Here is an 18,274-nt window from a genome sequence, read left to right on the forward strand (position 1 = left end):
AGTCATGGTATGGTATGCTGTACATAATCACGGAAACTGTCAGTGTGTCATTCTGTCAGTCAGTCATTCTGTCTGTCCCACGTTTTTCTACTCACTGACGTGGTCAATCTATGTGAAACTGCACATAGGCATTGAGGATTGGCATAGGTAGAAGGTGACAAAGCTACCAATGGGTATGGAGTAGTTTATAATATAAAATATAAATTATATATGATTGAAAGAAGTTATAAATCAAAATATATTATAACACATTTTATCGCAAAGCATATGGCAACATACTATAAATCACAATAATATTGTATCGTGACTTAAGTATCGTGATAATATCGTATTATGGATCTTTTGGTGATTCCCACCCCTATGTAATAAGTTTTCTGTCTGTTCAATTTGTATTTGTAATATTAATAAATCATACAATTAAAAAAATCAATACTTGATACTGTGTGACGACACGATATTGCCACACAAGAATATCGCGATATGATGCTGTATCAATTTTTTCCCCAACTGCTAGCAATGAGGTAATGTTGCTAATCAATGTGCCTGTGCCTTTATTTTTTATTATGGTTGACAGGGTTGAATAAATGACTAAATGACTGAATATTTTGGCCTGCAGGTGGTGCTGCTCGTTAGGATACATCATCTGGGAACCTTGGATATCTATACCAAAATTCATGGTAATGTATCCAGCAGAAAGATGGCACGCAGTGGGGAGCCGTGGGCTGGAATCGAGCCTGCGGCCACTGCTGCAGAGACGCTGCCTTTGTACATGGGGCGCCAGCATGAACAGTGATGATGAAGTGATGGACTGACTGACCAACACCACCATCATCAAGTGCCACACAGCTGGCATGGCTAAAATGTTTTACTCCACTTAAACCAAACAAAACCAGAAGCACATCATTTTCCTCAGATCGTCTTAAGAATGAGGAGAAATACATGGAACATACTGCGACATCACTGCAGCTAAAAATAAATGTGAGCCAAAGTTAATTATCAGCGATTTGCGACAACAAAACACATGATTCTTGACTCACAACAGAAGGACTGGGCATTTTTTAAATCCATGTTTTCCAGACAAGAGCCTGAATACCAGCGACCATCCTTCACAATGACTGAACAGTTTGATGTCCTGAGTGAATCCATTTTTGTGTCCATTATCCAGCATGAAGTAGATAGCATCTCACCTCCGGCTGTGCAGTGTTTTGTGGATTATTACAATAGTTCAAGAGGGTTTACACCACGCAGGTAGCCGTGCCAGCAGTGAAACCAACTCTGAATTTATACTCCTGTTAAAAGACCCACAGATGAGGAAGGGTAATGCTGATGTCACTCCGTGCGTCAGGGCTGATTTCAGGTGAACCGTTCCATTTTATCTACCGTTTCCCCACAGCTCTCCATAGAAAAAATGATCAAGGATTGATTGAAGCAATTTCATTTCGCCTCTCATGCTTTGAGTATTTGCGAGCACAACATGGCCCTGAGTTTGACGTGAGCTAGGGAACACAGAATTGCCTGAATAAGCACAAAATCTTTAAAAGGTTTTGCTGGGTTGGTGTTTTTTTGTATAAAGAAAACGCCTCTTTCATTCCCACATTTTCGTGGGTGAAGCGACTCCCATCTGGAGCCTGATGGGAGTCAACTGGTGATGTCAAATGTGATAACTGGCAGTTTGCAGCAGATACATATATATACTATCCCCAGACCAATCCAGGCTCCAAGAAATAAATGAAGCTATTTGAAAAGCAATGGAAAGATCATCCTAATATAGCCTTGTCATCATCTTCACTCCTCGATACCGCTGTTTATTTTCCCCCTGTGAGGCTGCGGCCTTGCACGGCGAAGAAGACGTCACTCAACAAGTTCATCTTCAAAATCTGTTTACCAGGATGCAGGGGAGCAAAGGGGGGAAATCTGACTCACAAATTCAACCTCTGAGTGTTCGTGTCAATGTCTTCCTATCTGATTGTTTTGGCACTCACTTCTGAATGGGATTGGGAAGTGCGAGGCAAACACTGAGGCAGCAAGCTGCAGATGGTGCTCCAGTGAAAAAGTGAGTGGCGAAAGCGCTGCCACCAGACAAGCTTTGGCTAATCGACATGAGAACACAGCCGAGCCGAGTCTGCCTGCTGCCCGGGCACAGAGCAGACAGTGATAAAACAATGTGTTGGACGCACCTGCATTGTTTCCTGGATTTTTGCTCTCTGCAGACTTCTGGGTGCAAAACTTTTAAAAGTTTTAATTCTGTTTTGTTTCTAGTGCAAAAGATTGTTTTGCTCGATACCTGTGATGTAGACTTGAGATAAAAATAGGACTTCAATTTGACTGCTGTGACACGTCACTTGACATGTGACCACCTAAAGACCAAAATATTCAAGTCTATATAAGACATCATTCGACAGGAATAGACACGTAACATGACATTTTAATTGTTAGTCTTATGCATTAAAAAGGACTTCGTCTCAGGTTTGTAACAAGACTAAGGATGCTTTCACACCTGCCCCATAGGGTTCGGTTCAATCAGGTTCGCCTGCCCCTATGTGCGGTTCCTTTGGGCAGGTGTGAACACAGCAATTGCACTCGAGTGCACACCAAAACAACTTGACTGAGACCTTCTTGAATTAAATACATTTTCTTAAAAAGGCTGTAAAAAAACCTCCTTCATCCTCTTGTTGTATTCCCGGCAGATAAGATGCTGCACCGCGAGCAGAACCACAAGTCTATAAAGTTACATTCTGACTGAATGCTTTGAGGCATCTTATCCCGTATCTAAGAGTTCTGTGAGAATTTCTAATCAGTTTGATTTCAATCAGATTGAAGAAACATTGTCTATGTAACCACAGCTGATGAGAACACTAACACACTGACATTTTCCTGGTATAAAGTTCACCATCTTAGTTTAGTGTGTTAGCGTGCTGATGAGCACAGCTGAGGTCAATGTGAATGTCAGTTCTGCAGGTATTTGGCCATAAACCAAAGTACTGGACCAATAAAAATGTTTTAAAAAGTTACAGTAAAGCCTATTTCCACTACACAAAAAAACCCCACTTACACCTGCTACTGTTTCGCATTTAATGGGAAAGGTTACAAGGGGCATTCACTGGCAGGACAGATGACTGTGCAGTAGTCATATGCTAATTTAAGCCCCTTTGCTTGCGCGATGCAATGATGCACCACCACAAAATACTGTCCGTCTTTGTCCATGCAGCACTTGAACAATGTTCCAAATTAGGGGCTGTACACATCCCGTGTTTTTCGCACCCCTCAAATTCATTGGTTTTTGAGTGCTAAACGGTTTAAGACAACCTACTTTAATTTAATAACATGATGAAAGAAAAAACTTCTCAGAATGGTCAAAGGTTAAAAGGTTTCTTAAAATATGATCTTTCCAAATGTGCAAATGGGCCCTTTTTACATTTGAGCGGCAGGCACACTCAAACGCCAGAGCGATGCCAGAGCTGAGTGTACACGTTCTCAACCGCCTATTTTTCAAGGCACGACGGCTACATCCTGAGATAAACAGAGTTCTACTTTTGGAACACAGCAGCGCGCACCACGCCATGTGATGAGGACCAACCAATCACAGCTGACAGATATCTTTCCCTTCATCTGTAAATATCAGTCTCTGATGAATACGGAAAAGAAGTTGATCATTTTAGTGCAGAGCTGCCAGAGCTTTACATCTGCCCCACAGACAATAGGCCGACACACAAACAGCACCTGGAGGAAGATCAGCTCTGTAGTCATGATTTCAGGTAAACAGGCTATGTACAGTGCTTGTTAAGGTTGCTTAGCAACCTCAGATGCAACCTGCTGTCACACTTTTGAAAGCTGGCACAGAAAAGGCCCAAGAGTACGGCTGACCTCACGTTTTCCAGGTGGTTAAGGATGTGGCATGTGTACGGCCCGTTGGTTGGTACTGAGATGGCGTGTGCTTTCAATTGTCAGTATCCAAAGATCTGAAAGAATTGGATATCACAATCTATTAATGTAACCTTGAGGCTTGACCTGCCAGACTGAACAACAGCTCTGTTCAATACTCTGAATGCATTGCATTTATTTTTATCGTCGACACAAAAAGTGCTTCAACAAAACCGCAAGCTAACAATTTATTTTACACAGTTGACAAAGAAGCACACACAAACGACATCAAAGCCCAGAACCAATATGTACTTGACTTGATTGAAGTGGTGTCATAGTTCAGCATATTCAAACAGATAACTAGTAATGAAGTGAAATTTCTGATATCATGAGGGCAGTGACGCGTGCGGCGAACAATGAAATTCAGCAAGCGGGTGTGGAGAAAATGCAGGCGCAGAGCAAGCAGAGAAACTGTGAATGAGAAATGTGTCTTTCTGAGTCAAAGGCTCATTAGTACCAAGCCTGGATGTGGTCTGAACAGTGATACCACAGATCTGTGAAATCTGGGCACTATTCCCACCAATAGCAGCTCCAAAACAACAGGCCTTGCGCTACACAGAGGCTCTGCTTCCATTCACTTCCCGAGATCCTCCAAACCAAACAGTTTGGGTGACAGCTGGACTTTCACTCTTTACCATGAAGGGAAGCTTTCGCTCGGACCGCGTTTGGAATCTGCGGCTGCGGGCCAACAGACACAAGATTACAGCCCACCGGGGGACGGAGATGTTGTAAAAAAACTTTGCATGGACTCACAGGGAGGGATCAGCACTCTGTTAGCTATAGCTTCCAAATGCCTATTTACACCTGAATGTGTGAATGCTACACCCTGGCATCAGTTGTACATTTACTCGGAATTTCAACACCACAACTCGAGGCACGAAACAGGGTTATTGCTATTGTTTCAGGTCATAAAAAAATGTGTCTTATTGTGGAAGCAAACAGAGGGCAGTGGGGCTGAAATGGCAACCTGCAAAGAAGGGTCTTTCACTAATGCTTTCTCCAGCTGCTCCACCTTAGGCTTATTGTTCCACAGTGCCCATCAGCGGAGGACAGGAGGCCATTTGAACAGAGCCTAGGCTGGGGCCGGGGCAGCGCACCTTGGCCCTCACATGCTCCATTAAACCGGGAGCAGGGGGAAAGTATGAGGTCCTGACAGTTACTGGCTCAGAGCTCTGCCGCTGACACAATTACTAGCCCCTCGCTCCTCGTCCGTGCTTTGCTACCTTGTTTAAAATGGCTGCCTGTAGCCACGACTGTGGATGTAAACAGCAGAAGAGCTGCAGCCAAGAGGGCAGAGCTTTCAAACACCCCAGTGACAAGAATTGTTGCTTTTTCCCCTCAAGATCGCTCCATTATTAATCTATTTGTTTGTTGTGCTCAAGTGTGACAGTATGAGGTTGGATTTCAGGTTGCTGGGCAGATCTGGTCTGATCTATTCAAGATCAGAATACGACTGTCCAACTGTAAGGCTTAGTGTAAATAAATACAGCATGGTGCCATTTTAGATATTTCTAAAGGTGAAACAGGTATGTAGACACATAAGCTCCCCTGGACAAATGGAAAGAAAATCGCCTTAAACCATAACACATTCACAAAATCACACTGAAAATATTGCCATTTTCCCCGAGGCAGAAAACAGCTGGTCTGTGCTTCATCCCCAAACACTCACATAATGTTCTCCCTCTCCCCCCCAGAAACACCGACTCCATTGTGCCTACTTTCTTCAGCCAGCGGACAGTTTGCCAAGTAAAGCTGGAAGGGAAAATTAAGTTTCATCTCAGAAAACGTTGTGTTATGCAAACCTACTTGATAGTAAAAATAATTGAAGCATTGACAGATTCGAGACAGAACGGCACGGTTCGTCTGGAGCGATCACTAGAGGATGCAGTCAGCTTTCCAGACTTCATTAAGCTGCTTTATATGAGCTGAAGAGACAAGAGATTACAGTTTTGGAAATTCAGACCTAAACAAATGTTATTCATCACAGCTCCCACCCCCTTAGGTTTCATTTAAAGGGAACATTCACCACCTTTTATGTGGATGTCCAGTCAGTGTTGATGGTACATGTATTGATTGAGGCATTATATTCCTCAGTGAGCGCTGTATTGATTGAGAGACCTGAGTTTGCAGCTGCAAAATCTGTTGTTCTTTCTCCATCCAGCGGTGTCATTTAACGTGACAGTGACGTAGTTGGATGCAGGAAGAACTACAGGTTGGGTTTCAGCCTCTCTAGATGCCGCTCAAGAACAGAACCTCTTTTCGTCTTCTTGTATTGCTAACCATGGATGGATTACTGAACAGGCCCAGGGGCCCAAAGTGTCAGGGGGGCCATCACCTGCAAAATGTCACTTGAATCAACATGTGCTGACCAGGAAGTGACTCAAAATGACCACAAAGAGACACAAAATAGCTACAAAAAGGGACAAAACAACCAAAAACAAACCTCAAAGAGATGACAAAAACCACCAGAGGCAGAACCAAAAATGTGTGTGTCAAACTAGCTATGCGAGGACGCATTTTACAGTGTTTTGGCTGATTCAGAAATACAGCTGTGACGTTACGACCAAAGAAGTTTCCGAGGCTGCAGCTACATGAGCCGTGCAAGAGGGTACCGCTGGTGGGTACCCTCCATCACTTCAACTGACAAGAGCAACACCAACTGGTGATCCCTTTGCTAACACGGCAACAGAAACTGAAGCTTTCTGCTGCGATGAATTTCAGCGACATTCCTTTGTGGATGCTGTTACCGACAACAACCCTGAGATATCGGTGTCTTCAGGATCTCCAAGAAAAACTGGAAAAGACGACCAAGACCAGCATGGCCAAAAGGGAAGATGACTACTGAGTGTAGAAGTCAACCGATTTATTGGTTGGGCAGATTAATCTGTGCCGATGAGATGTTTTATGAACTGTTATCTGTGGAACTTACCTTCGATAGTGGCCGATGGCTGCGCAGTCTCCACCAGTCACACGGGGACGTCCATCAACAACTGGAGCTGAAGAGAGAAGGGGTAGTGTTAGAACGAGCAAAATGATGCTGATCAGTAGGTATCGCTCTGGAGAAAGCAGGGATATACCGATTTCAAGGTATACTGTGATATAAAAGTTGACAGTTATCATATGGTGTATATTTGCTTATCAACAGTATGAGACAAAAAATGCAACTGGATAGAGAATCTCCTCTTAGTTCTTTTTAAAAGAGTGACTTTTAAATGGTTTCAAGTAGTAATTATAGTAATAAAACATTTGTTCAACCAAAAATAACCCTTCTGTTTTCATTCCTTTAAGAATCATTCTGAGTGATAATTATATAAGTTCTGTAATACTGTGATATTGTGATACCGTGAAACCACTATTTTTCCTGAGATGGTTACCGTACCTTGAAAATGTCATACTGTTGCAACCCTAGTATTAACATAAAACTTTGGGGTGGTTTGTGACAGTGACGAGCCATTTTTGACCAAAAACAGTATTTCAAAAAAAGAAAAAATCTGTGTGAAGCCACAAAACATATTTATTTTATAATGAAGGTAACACAGACTATTAATGTATGTAATGTATGAATATTTGGAACTTAAACTCTGCAGAGCAAAAGAAAATGAAGCTGTCCACACACTATTGGATTCTCTAAGCCCCTCCGAAACCTTACTTTTTGGGATTTGGAATCCATAGCTAGCCCAGCCACCGCTCTTAAGATTTGGCAAAACTTGAAGCAGACGAAATGTTAAAGGTATAATATGTAGTTTTTCCACATAAAAATGTCTACAAACGACTAAACCAATATTATATATTTTGTTTAGTTGTGTACTTTGATTATCAGAAATGTTTCCAACAAATTTTCAAATCCAGATAAATATGAAATACTAATGAAAGTTACAGACCGTGTCATTGGGTCACATGTCAATGGCAACGTAACTCCAGTTACCATAGCCATTAAATGAAGAAGAAGAAGAAGAAGAAGCAGACCGGATGAAACGTCAGAGAACGAACGTTACTGTTGCTAGGCTAAGCTAACTCGTCATGGATCATGATTATGCATTGACGGTTGCTGCAACTTCTGACACCGAAGCCGTCCTGGTAAACAAGCCGGTAAAACGGAAACGTACGGGTCAACCAAGTGATCCCATGAGCATTTCTCTGCTGCTGCTGAAGCGATGGCTGAAGCTCGCTCTGCAAAAAAACTGCCACGGTCGGTTTCGGTTTCACGGAGTGAGGAACGTCAGATCTGTATCTGTTATATGACTACAACTCCCATGATCCCACGCTACTTCGTGAAGTCATCCAACTCCGTCTTCTGTTATTGTTTTGGTTTGAGACCCCTAGCGGCAGAAAATTACATATTGCACGTTTAAAAGCTTCTTTTTATTTGGTGCATAGGTGTATCATTTCTTTAGGCCTAAAACAATGACAAGCAAAAATTAAAATGCTAAAAAAAAATAGCCTTTATTCATTTCCATCATTTTCTTTTTTTTTGTCAAAGCCACAGGGAGCCACTAAAGAAGGGCTACAGAGCCACATGTGAATGCCACCACTTCCTGTTTGAAATTAAAAGCCCTTGTTTTAAAATAATAATGTAATATAATGTTTCATACACAGTCCAGCCATGTACTAGGCTTTAACCTAGTCTTGTTTTTATGTTTTATCAATCATTAAGAAAGTGTTTTGAGTATTCAAAAATACAGAATTACTAAAAAGTATTTCAGTGTTTCAAATTACATTTGAATTTTTTTATTTTTTTTTACCATTTACAATTTGGTGGTATTGGCTAATTTTTTGAGACTATCTGCTTTTTCCTGTTACAAAATCGAATATAAGTTGACCTCTAATTGAGTGAGTTAATTTCTCACTAATGGTTATCGTGAGCTATTTTATTGATTTGTCCCTTGGCAAAATGCTAGTTTAAGTCGGAAAGGTAAAAAGCATTAGAAGTAAAGTGTTGCTGTCTTGGTTCATGTTTGTTCAACACTGACTTCCACATTAAAAGGTGGTGAATTCTCCCTTTAAGACCGACTGATACATCAGTGATTGATGTCTGTCTCAGACCTCCCATTAGAGCTTTATATACATCTGTACTAATGATACATCACTTTGAAGAAACAGCAGAGGAACAGTGCTGCTGCTGATTCTACATTTCTGATGTATCATCCCGCCCGTCCTTGGCAACCAAACAGGCTATTTATTTTTATTGCTTCTAAATAAATGGTTATGCATAAAACTTAGTGACTGCAACTTTAAATTTTCCAAACACAATTTCACCCTGCTAAATAACAGCAGTAAAAGTTCATTCTTCCTGTGTCAACTGCATTCAATTTATAGTGGAATCTGTCTTGTTTGGATGAAACCACCGGGCAGTATGCAATTTCTGAGCAGAGATTAATTTTTCTACCGTCTTAATTATCACAGCTAACATATAAAACAAACAGCAAACAGGTTATTTGCTGAAGTTATCAATGTTAAGCCTCTCGGTTACTAAGAAGCTTTGTAGTCTGACCTGAAGGTGCAAACAGCAGAGAGCTGGTAGACAAAGGAAAAGCAGATCTTGCATCACCTGAGGGAAATATAAAGGTTAATTCTGGCGAGCCTATTTCCCATCCCAGAATAGAGCTGGGTGCATAAATGATTATCTACTGCCGGGAAAAAAATAAGGTTTCTGATTGGATTAATCCAAACCGGGGTCATCTCAGAACAAGAAGCAACGTATCTTTCTGGTATTCTTACTGTATGTTTTTATTCTAATTGAGATGAGCCTGAAGGGGAAAACGAAAAAAAGGCAGCGAGAGGGAGAGATCATGGAGAAGGACAGCCTCCAGTCAGCTCCAGCAGAGGGGCCTCGCTGACCTAGATCCAGGCTGAGTGGGGATGATATTAGCAAAGCAATTAAGGGAGATGACAGCCGTCAGGCAGGGTCAGACTGACAGGGATAGCAGTCTGTCTCCCTCCCTCTCCAGCATGCTCTCCCTCTCTCTTTCGCTCCCTCCTGTAATGGCTATTGATTTTTCACAACCAAAACAAGAGGCCCTCTCAGCCCAGAAGTGGCTGAATTGGTAAAGAGATAAAAAAAAAATGAAGTTTTAAAAGCAGAGAGGGGCAGAAGAAAGTAGAAAGTGCCGATGGCGTGGGTGCAATGTAAGGGGAAGGGGCCGAGGCTCACAGGTTGGTGACCCTGTCAGCTCTTTGCTTGGATGTGCTGAAATCACTCCAGGCATGTCAAAAAACTTCATTCCCCAGAGATGATAGGGAAGTGTAACTTCTACCTCAAAAAACTTGTTCCATGTTTTTGCCATGGGGATGAGAAAATGATAATATTTGGGGTAAAGTAAGGCGAACTAAACTTCAGGTGTGACGAAGATGGAAGCGAGACATGCAAGTTAATTTACTCTGGAGAAAGTTGGAGTAAATTAAGAGGTTGAGGAGTGGGCTTAGTATATCTATAAATTCTAATTTGTCCATATGCTTATACACACTATATATTTACATTATAATCAGATATTTCTGTACACAATCTCGCCACATAGTACACACTATAAGTAATTTATATTCTTCATAATGCTCAGTAATTGAATAGTTTTGCAAGAAGACAAACAGTCTGTATTACAGCTTTTCTTGGAACAATTTTACACCACAGTAAAACAAACAGGCTTACAATTATACATACACACTGCCTGACAAGCTGCATTACTCAGAAGAAACAAGGCTTTTCGCCTACCACCGCTCCAAGGAAAGACACCTTTACAGTGCTAAGCAACTTACATTTAATGCCAGTTTACAGCAGACACATGAGAGCTGGTGTAGACAGAGAGATTTAATGTTATGATATAAACAAAGGATCAGATTGTTACTGGACTTTCAGATGATGATGAAACCATTAGATTTAATTGGTTTTGAAATATATCTCAAAATGTTAACTCCTCCAAGCAACTGAACTGTAGGAAATAGCCGGTTAGCTAGTTAGCAGCCTGTTAGCTAAGCTAGCACAAAGTCAAATGGTCTCTCCGAAATCCACAGCAAAAGTGCGATTTTTTTAAACGTACTCTGGGCAAATTCCAGACGAAAATATTACGAAGGGAAGGAGTTACGCAGGCACATCGGATATCACCAAGATTCCCATAGGAATGAATGAACTCCTGTTGACTCGTCTCCGTACACTTATGTAGTAGAAACTAGGCTTAAGTCTAGCTAAAATGTAGGCTCACTGCAATTGTTACCTCTCTTCTATTATCAGTGCAGACTGGCAGGGTAGGAGCTAACGTTAGCCTACAGAGCACCGCTGGTAAGGAAGCAGTGTTCTTTGTTACTTGATAACTTTTGAAGTAAATGCCATCGACAACTACTGACGATGAATTAGTAGGGCTGCCCCCGACTAAGAATTTTCCTAGTCGACCAATAGTCATCATAGGACCATTAGTCGACTAGTCGCCTGCATGTTTACGATATTAATTGACTTATTAATTTATACATTTTGGGCAGGGCAACAATGATGATGAACCTTCATTAATATAGGCCTATATTTTATCTACAAGTGCACGTCACACACTGAGCGAGCCGCCTGTTAATGACGCTGTGGGCTAATGGGCATGTAGCTACTTCCATGTTTCAGATGATACGTCATGTTTGTAGTCGACCAATGAAGATGAGTTTACATATCAACTTGGGTTCGTCCTTCACCTTCTCAAGATGATCCCACACTTTGGATTTCCTGCCCGACATGTTATTAACTAGCCTGTGGAATAACCGCAGGTACCAGCCCTGGAAATTAACCTGACGAGGACACTTCCTGTGTCTGTCCTTTCAAATTAAATTCCCACATGGTCCAGTCATATAGGTTTTGATGTATTTTGCCAAGGTGCAGCTCCTAATAGAGTTTCACGTTTGTTTCATGTGTTTTTTTCTGTGACTAAGCAACCAATGAAATCCTGCCAACTAATGACCTTTCTGGTCGACTAATGTTTGGTCAACTATTAGGGGGCAAGCCTACATATCAGGGTCTTGAAGGGTTGTCTATGGTCATAGGGGAAGATTTTAATCACTACCCTTTGAAACTTTCAAAAACCAGGGGTAAGGGTAAAAATAAGAAATGGAATTGGGCAAAAGTATCTGAAAATCGAGTTTTCTGATGACTTTTTTTTTTCAGCACAGGTGTGAGAAACTTCACTGCTGAACCAAACAAGGAGACAAAATAGAGGAAGACATATGTGCAGTATCAATCCCAGAGAAAACAAGATTATGAGAAATCTCATAAAAAACATATTACAGTATGGCTGCATTAAAATCCCCCATGGACCATACATCCAAATCAGATTCACGGCAATTACAGCAGACAGCGCCACTTAAATTACCGGAATGTACAGCTGTCACAGAGCAGCGTGCTGTATGTGTCTCTCCATCCCAGCATGCTTTGCTCCGGGCGTGCGACTCAGTGGTGTTGTGTTTGACGTGTCGGCTTTAATCTGATCTCAGTGGGTTGGTATAAGTTTGACAAAAACGAGAGAGGCAGACCCAATTCTCACCGCAAACAGCTGCGTAGAACATAAGTGACATGATGAGATAAAATGGCAGGGAAAAAGGTTTGTGACAGACGCAAGTGATTGCATACTGGATGCTTTTAAATTCCGCAGTGAGTGTGTCAACCCGCTCAAATCAATACATTAAATAAAATCTGTAGGTGGCATCCTCTGAAGTAACACCTGCGAGACAACTGCACAGAGAGGCGCAGCATTTTTGATAGACTATTCACTGACATATTTGTTTTTCTTTCATCAGCTCGTCTCGCCGCACAAGGTCAGTATGTATGGAAGAGGGCTTCTTTTTCAACTGCTCTCCAAAGCCAAGAACACCTGCTCATACCTCAAGCACACTCCAGACAACACGACTAGCTAGGCACTCGCTGCATGCTGCACTGTTTTCCTGCTCAGCTCCTCTATGCTATAGTGTCGAGGGTTTTTTTAGCAACATGAATTTCTGCTTCAATCTCAAAATCAATTTTACAAGCTGCACTTTCATTTTTCAGTTTGGAGGGAAAAACTGTTGAGTTGTGCGAGCAGCTCAGCTGATGTGAATTCTGATTATTTTAGTAAGCAGAGGGAGTTAAACCGAGAGTTGATTTGTTTTTGCCTGAGTGATATGGGAAGACGCTCTGGGGGCAGAGTTGAGGAAAAACACATATGGTGCAGGAATGCACATTCACAAGTACGGGGTAACCTCTGCTGAGCTCCTATAGAACTGCTTTGACATCTGCACTACACATGTGTCTTACCCATAAAACTGCACGAGGATCCTTTGAACAGTCTGACAAACACCAACTGCACAACCTGTGGTTCAAGAGGTGCGATTTCTGATGGAGCCTCCTGACTTTATCGTTAAGGCCAGATAGAATCTGAAGAATAAATCTTACTATCTACTTCAAGGACCCGGCTAAATGCATAACTGCAAATGACCTGTAGCATGCCAGTAATCTCTCAACTACTTAATGTCTGTATTAGCTCTCTCATCTCTGCTGAAAGACTTCAGCAATAACCATTCAGATAAATGACAGCAGCCTCTCAAGTCCTCTGTTTAAGTGGAAAATGCAGTTTTAGTTTTTCTCTGCCTCGAGCAGAAAAAGCGTGCACGCTGTTCTTGGCACCGTAGTCACGCTTGTGAACAGCAGTGGAAAACACTATAAAACATCTGAGACGTCTCCTACATATGTAGGGAGAGAGATATGTGCCATAATGAGTTGCACTCTGCAGATGGCCATTAAGGCTTATGTCAACATTAGGGAGATATCCAAATAAGAATTTGGCAAATGATACTCGCAATTAATTCAGAGTAAATTTTCACGCGGACCCATTGACCACACATGATAAGAAGGTACATCTGAATTCTTTGATAAGAGTCCCTGTTGGGAAATTAATTTCAGCGGAGAACATTTGGTCCTCACAGAGCGGCGATGTAATTAAGGTTAAAAAGGAGTTTTCATACCAGGCATGGAAATTGCTTCCTTTCAAATGTATCTGTGAATCTGACAGTGGGGGCCGGAGCGGGGGCTGGACCGTGGCTATTCACAATGTCAGTGTGTTCTTAGACTGATGCTGGACAGGAAGCCGCTGTGCAGCGCGAAAGCTCGACCCAGAAGGCAAAAAGGAGAAGGAATCGTATATTTTTCCCCCCCTTCAAAAATGCTTGAGTCAGCTGGAAATGTTAAATGTCCGGCCAAGTTCAGCAAGCAACAAAGAGGAAGGAACAGCAAAAACCTATGGTTTTTATCTAAATCTACTGCACAATACAGTGTGTGTGCAGAAGCAGCACCAAACGCTAGCCCTATGCAAATTCTGGGCCCTTTTCTTTTCCATGTATATTTATTGTTTCTCTTTTTTATAAACATCAAACAGCTCAGCAGAACATTGGTCTGAACAACTATCAAGAATATAAATGACGAAACATTTAGATATGAATTCAAAACAACAGTACGATCCATAAGTGCAGTGTCTATAACTCTATCAAGAAAAATGCCTGTTGTTGAAGCCACATTCTAGTTTCTAGTTTGGAGGTATGGAGTCCATATTTTAATGAATCGTCCCTTTGTGGAGTGAAGCAAACAGGTCAGGGATTCGAGAGGAAAACACTCCATGATTATCTTGTGTATGTCACTTATGCATGACAAAAAGATATTCTTCCTCGCAGCATATGCAAGAATATCGTACTTGATGGAAGAGAATCTGGACACGGGTGACCCAGGAGTAAACACACAGGATTCATACATAAAGCAATATTAAGAATTTTTTCCATATCCTGCCGAATGTCTACATAGTATGCTTGAATTTTAGGATAGAGCCAGACACAATGTGTGTATGTTCCTACTGAGATTATACATTCTAGAGACAGAGGTGAAATCTGGGGGTTCATTTCAAATCTTAAACTGGGAGAAATGTGCAATTGGAACAATCTAATCGATTACACACTGATATCTTCCTTATATGGTTCCATATCCAATCCTAGTCATCCTCGTCTATATTTACATAAAGTTCATTTTGCCATGTTTGTGCAGCAGCTGGGACATTCAACACATCAGTCTGGTTTAAAACATTATGAAAGCAAGTATTCTGGGCCCTTATTGCTCATAGCCATATATACCTGATGTTAGTACTGCTAGGCTCCTACCGCCAGACAACATTGTAACCATGATGCTAATTTATGATACTGATTAATCTATGTTATACAATGTAGATACGCTCCAGGCTAACGTTAGATTCCTGACTGTCTGAATGCCTTCAATCAAACAACTGCTGATATCAGCTAAACCGTTCTTGAACTGTGTTGGTTGTGCTCAAATTTCTTTTGAAATAAATCAGTCAGAAGCTGTTTTCCCTCAGTTTACTCTCTTTTCCCTTCCCTTACTCTCATTTTCTTTTTTTGGAACCCAGATTGAGAAAGACATGACAGCGTTCCTTGGTGCTCCGGTGGTATTAAGCAGTCACTCACTCAGCTTTAGCTGTGTTTAGAGATGAATCCTAGTGCAGGGGCGGACTAAACCACTTTGCACCTTTTGAAAGGGCCTCAGAGAGCCTACACTAATAGAGTTGGGTCAAACTCCGGTTTTGCCGGTCTAATGCCAACCGGCTGAACTGGTATTTGTTACTGTGACACATTCTGGCATATTAAAAGGAAGCTGACACGGTGACATAAGAATAATTGCGGCATTATACCAAGGATTAAACACAAATATCAAGCATTAAACTAAATATATCAAGGTGAAATGGGAGAAAGAACTCAATGTAGTAATTTCAGATGAAGATTCGCACAATATGTGGAAGATACACCATTCAACCACATGAACATGGAGGGAATTCTCATGGAAGAATCTGATTCGTTTCTTTATTACATTAAAACTGAATGGTAAGCGTCTCCATAGTTGCCAGAAATGTTGGCAAGAGTGCAGGTCTTTTGATGTAGACCACTCTTATGTTTTTTGGAAATGTCAGAAAATATCTGTATTTTGGAAAATGGTACGTAAAGAGTTTAAGCACATAATAGGATAAGAGGTTCCTAACAGTTGTTAGTTGTTGCTAGTGAGAGATATTTAATCAAAATGTTGCTAGTAGCAACAAGAAAGCTGGGGTAAAGAAACACCACCAACGAAGGACCAATGGCTAACAATTGTGGGAAAACTTTTTAACAGAGAAATTGACGCACATACTGAGACCACAAGAAGCACAACTAGGAAGAATATGGGAGACTCTGCAGGACTCAAAAAGATGACACTGGTCTGGAAAAATAATCAATAGATACACTAATCCTTAAGGCAGTAAAGATGTGTATTTACCCAATCAGTTTTTGTTCTGTTTTTTTTTATGCTGGAAAAAAAAGGAAGCTGACAATAATAATATTAGGTTTATAAATGGACTAACAGAGCCACAAGTGTCTCACAGGATGTGCAATTTACAGTCGAGCTTGGCACCAGCAACATGAAAGAGATCACATTTCAGTAGATGTGAAAGGAGGCACAAGCAGCGCATGCTATGTTTGTTTACTTGAGAATTCATGTGTTTTTTTGGGGTGACAAGACGAGGGAGAGCAGAGTTAGTAAACTAAAAAGCTAAACCTGCATCAGTGACATCGTTTTGGATTTGCAGCTGACAAAAGAGGTGTCCTAACTGGCTGCAAGCCAAGCGGTGCGCCATTTTGAGCTGAACTTTCATCCCATCGAATCTGAATTTTACATAAAGATAACTTAATTTGAGACATTCTATGACTTTTAAGGACGCTAGTTTTCTGTTTGAAGTGGTGTCATGTTCCACTCAGGAGTGACTTCGAAGTCACTAACCCTGCTAACTGCTAACTGCTAACCCTACCCACTAATTTTCTTTGTAGAGATATCAGTCTCTCATCCAATTTATTCAGACAACTGTAATTTAATTATGGCACTAATTACTTCAAAAAGCCATTAGCGTGCTGGGTAATCAGCCCCACTTCCCCCCCCCTAATACAACAGCCCTGTTTGTATGCTCAGTTTTATATGTGCGTGGTGTCAGCATCATCGTGGAGGTTATAGTAAAATAAAACAATGGGTTATTGGCTGGAAAAACACAAGCTTACTGCCTTTTTTACACTAGCTTCTGCAGAATATGAGAGTAATATAATACAATATAATGTTCCGCAAAGATGAAATTACCTATAACTCTGTTCCTGAAGCACACACTGTTTTATATCCATGCTCAAGTTGAGTGCTCCTCAAGACATTAAATGAAACAATATCTGCTGTGATAACTACTGGCTCTTACAATAGCACGCCAACTAATGACGCACTCTAAGCTTTGATATATGGGTCATGCCGTAACACTTCTCGTAGCCAGATACCTCGCATAAAAATCAATATGGCATCACTTGCATGGAGGCCGAGCACGAGGGGACGCTCAGGTGTAGATATTCTTAAATAAGACAGCTGACATGACAGGCGCACTGGATGCCCTGAAAAGCCAAAGCCTGTTGCTTGATATCATCTGGCTGCAGGACATCTTCACCAAAGGGGAGGTGAAGGTTTTGGCAACAGAGGGCTCAGGCAAACCATGGCTGACAGGATTCCACGGATGAACAGATGGATGGATGGACCGCTATTGATGCTGAACATTTTGCAGCTTTCTCTTTGCGTTATGTCACCTGCATTCCTCGGCTGAATTGCCAATTTATAACAGGAATAAAAAAAGGACACATTTCAAAAGGGGCTTTTCAATAACACAAGCCAGTAAAGCTTGTTTTTGTCGACGTCCGACTGTTGGATTTGAATGATTTTTTCATTGCAGGTGTGTTTTTTTTAAAGCCCGGTATTTCTTCAGCTCATGCTTCTATCAATAAATTGCAGCTGGCTGTGTTATAATCAATGAGATGCCTGTTTTTTTTTTGTTTTGTTTTTTGGATTTGTCATATGTTGTTCGTCTGTAGCTCAATGTCACTGCTGCCCATCCTCAGATGACACTATTGAGAGAGAGTTTATTAATTTCAGGAAGGTTTTCTGTTTGAACCAAAGTTTATATAAAATGATTCAAAAAAAGGTTTAGAACATTGAGTACTTCTCAGTGGAAGGCCAGCTGACATTTTCAGAATAGTTAAAAATAAGGCTTTTTTCATATTGGAAAGCTTATAATGAAACTGTAATATATGCGATAGGCTTTTCGTAGCCTGCTTACAGTGTGCTGTTTGAAAGAGCTCTTGGAACTGGTTATTCAAAAGGTGCAGTGTGTAGGATGGAGGGGGATAAGTATATAATAAGTATGTTTCCTTTAATGTATAATCACCTGAGAATAAGAATCGTTGTGTTTTTGTTACCTTAAAATGAGCTGTTTGTATTGAGAGAGCAGGTCCTTGTCTACGGAGATCG

At 41.2% G+C, this 18,274-nt stretch overlaps 1 protein-coding gene across 1 annotated transcript in view; it reads right to left on the reverse strand.

Moving 5' to 3' along the window:
* LOC126399217 (kelch-like protein 29) overlaps positions 1-18,274 on the reverse strand; it is a 359,560-nt gene that overhangs the window by 309,303 nt on the left and 31,983 nt on the right. The window contains exon 3 of the mRNA XM_050059067.1: positions 6,851-6,917. The gene's annotated coding sequence lies outside the window, so the exon portion shown is untranslated. The remainder of the gene's footprint in view (positions 1-6,850; positions 6,918-18,274) is intronic.

The sequence above is a fragment of the Epinephelus moara genome, chromosome 12 (genome assembly GCF_006386435.1).
Source record: "Epinephelus moara isolate mb chromosome 12, YSFRI_EMoa_1.0, whole genome shotgun sequence".
Lineage (NCBI taxonomy): Eukaryota > Metazoa > Chordata > Actinopteri > Perciformes > Serranidae > Epinephelus > Epinephelus moara.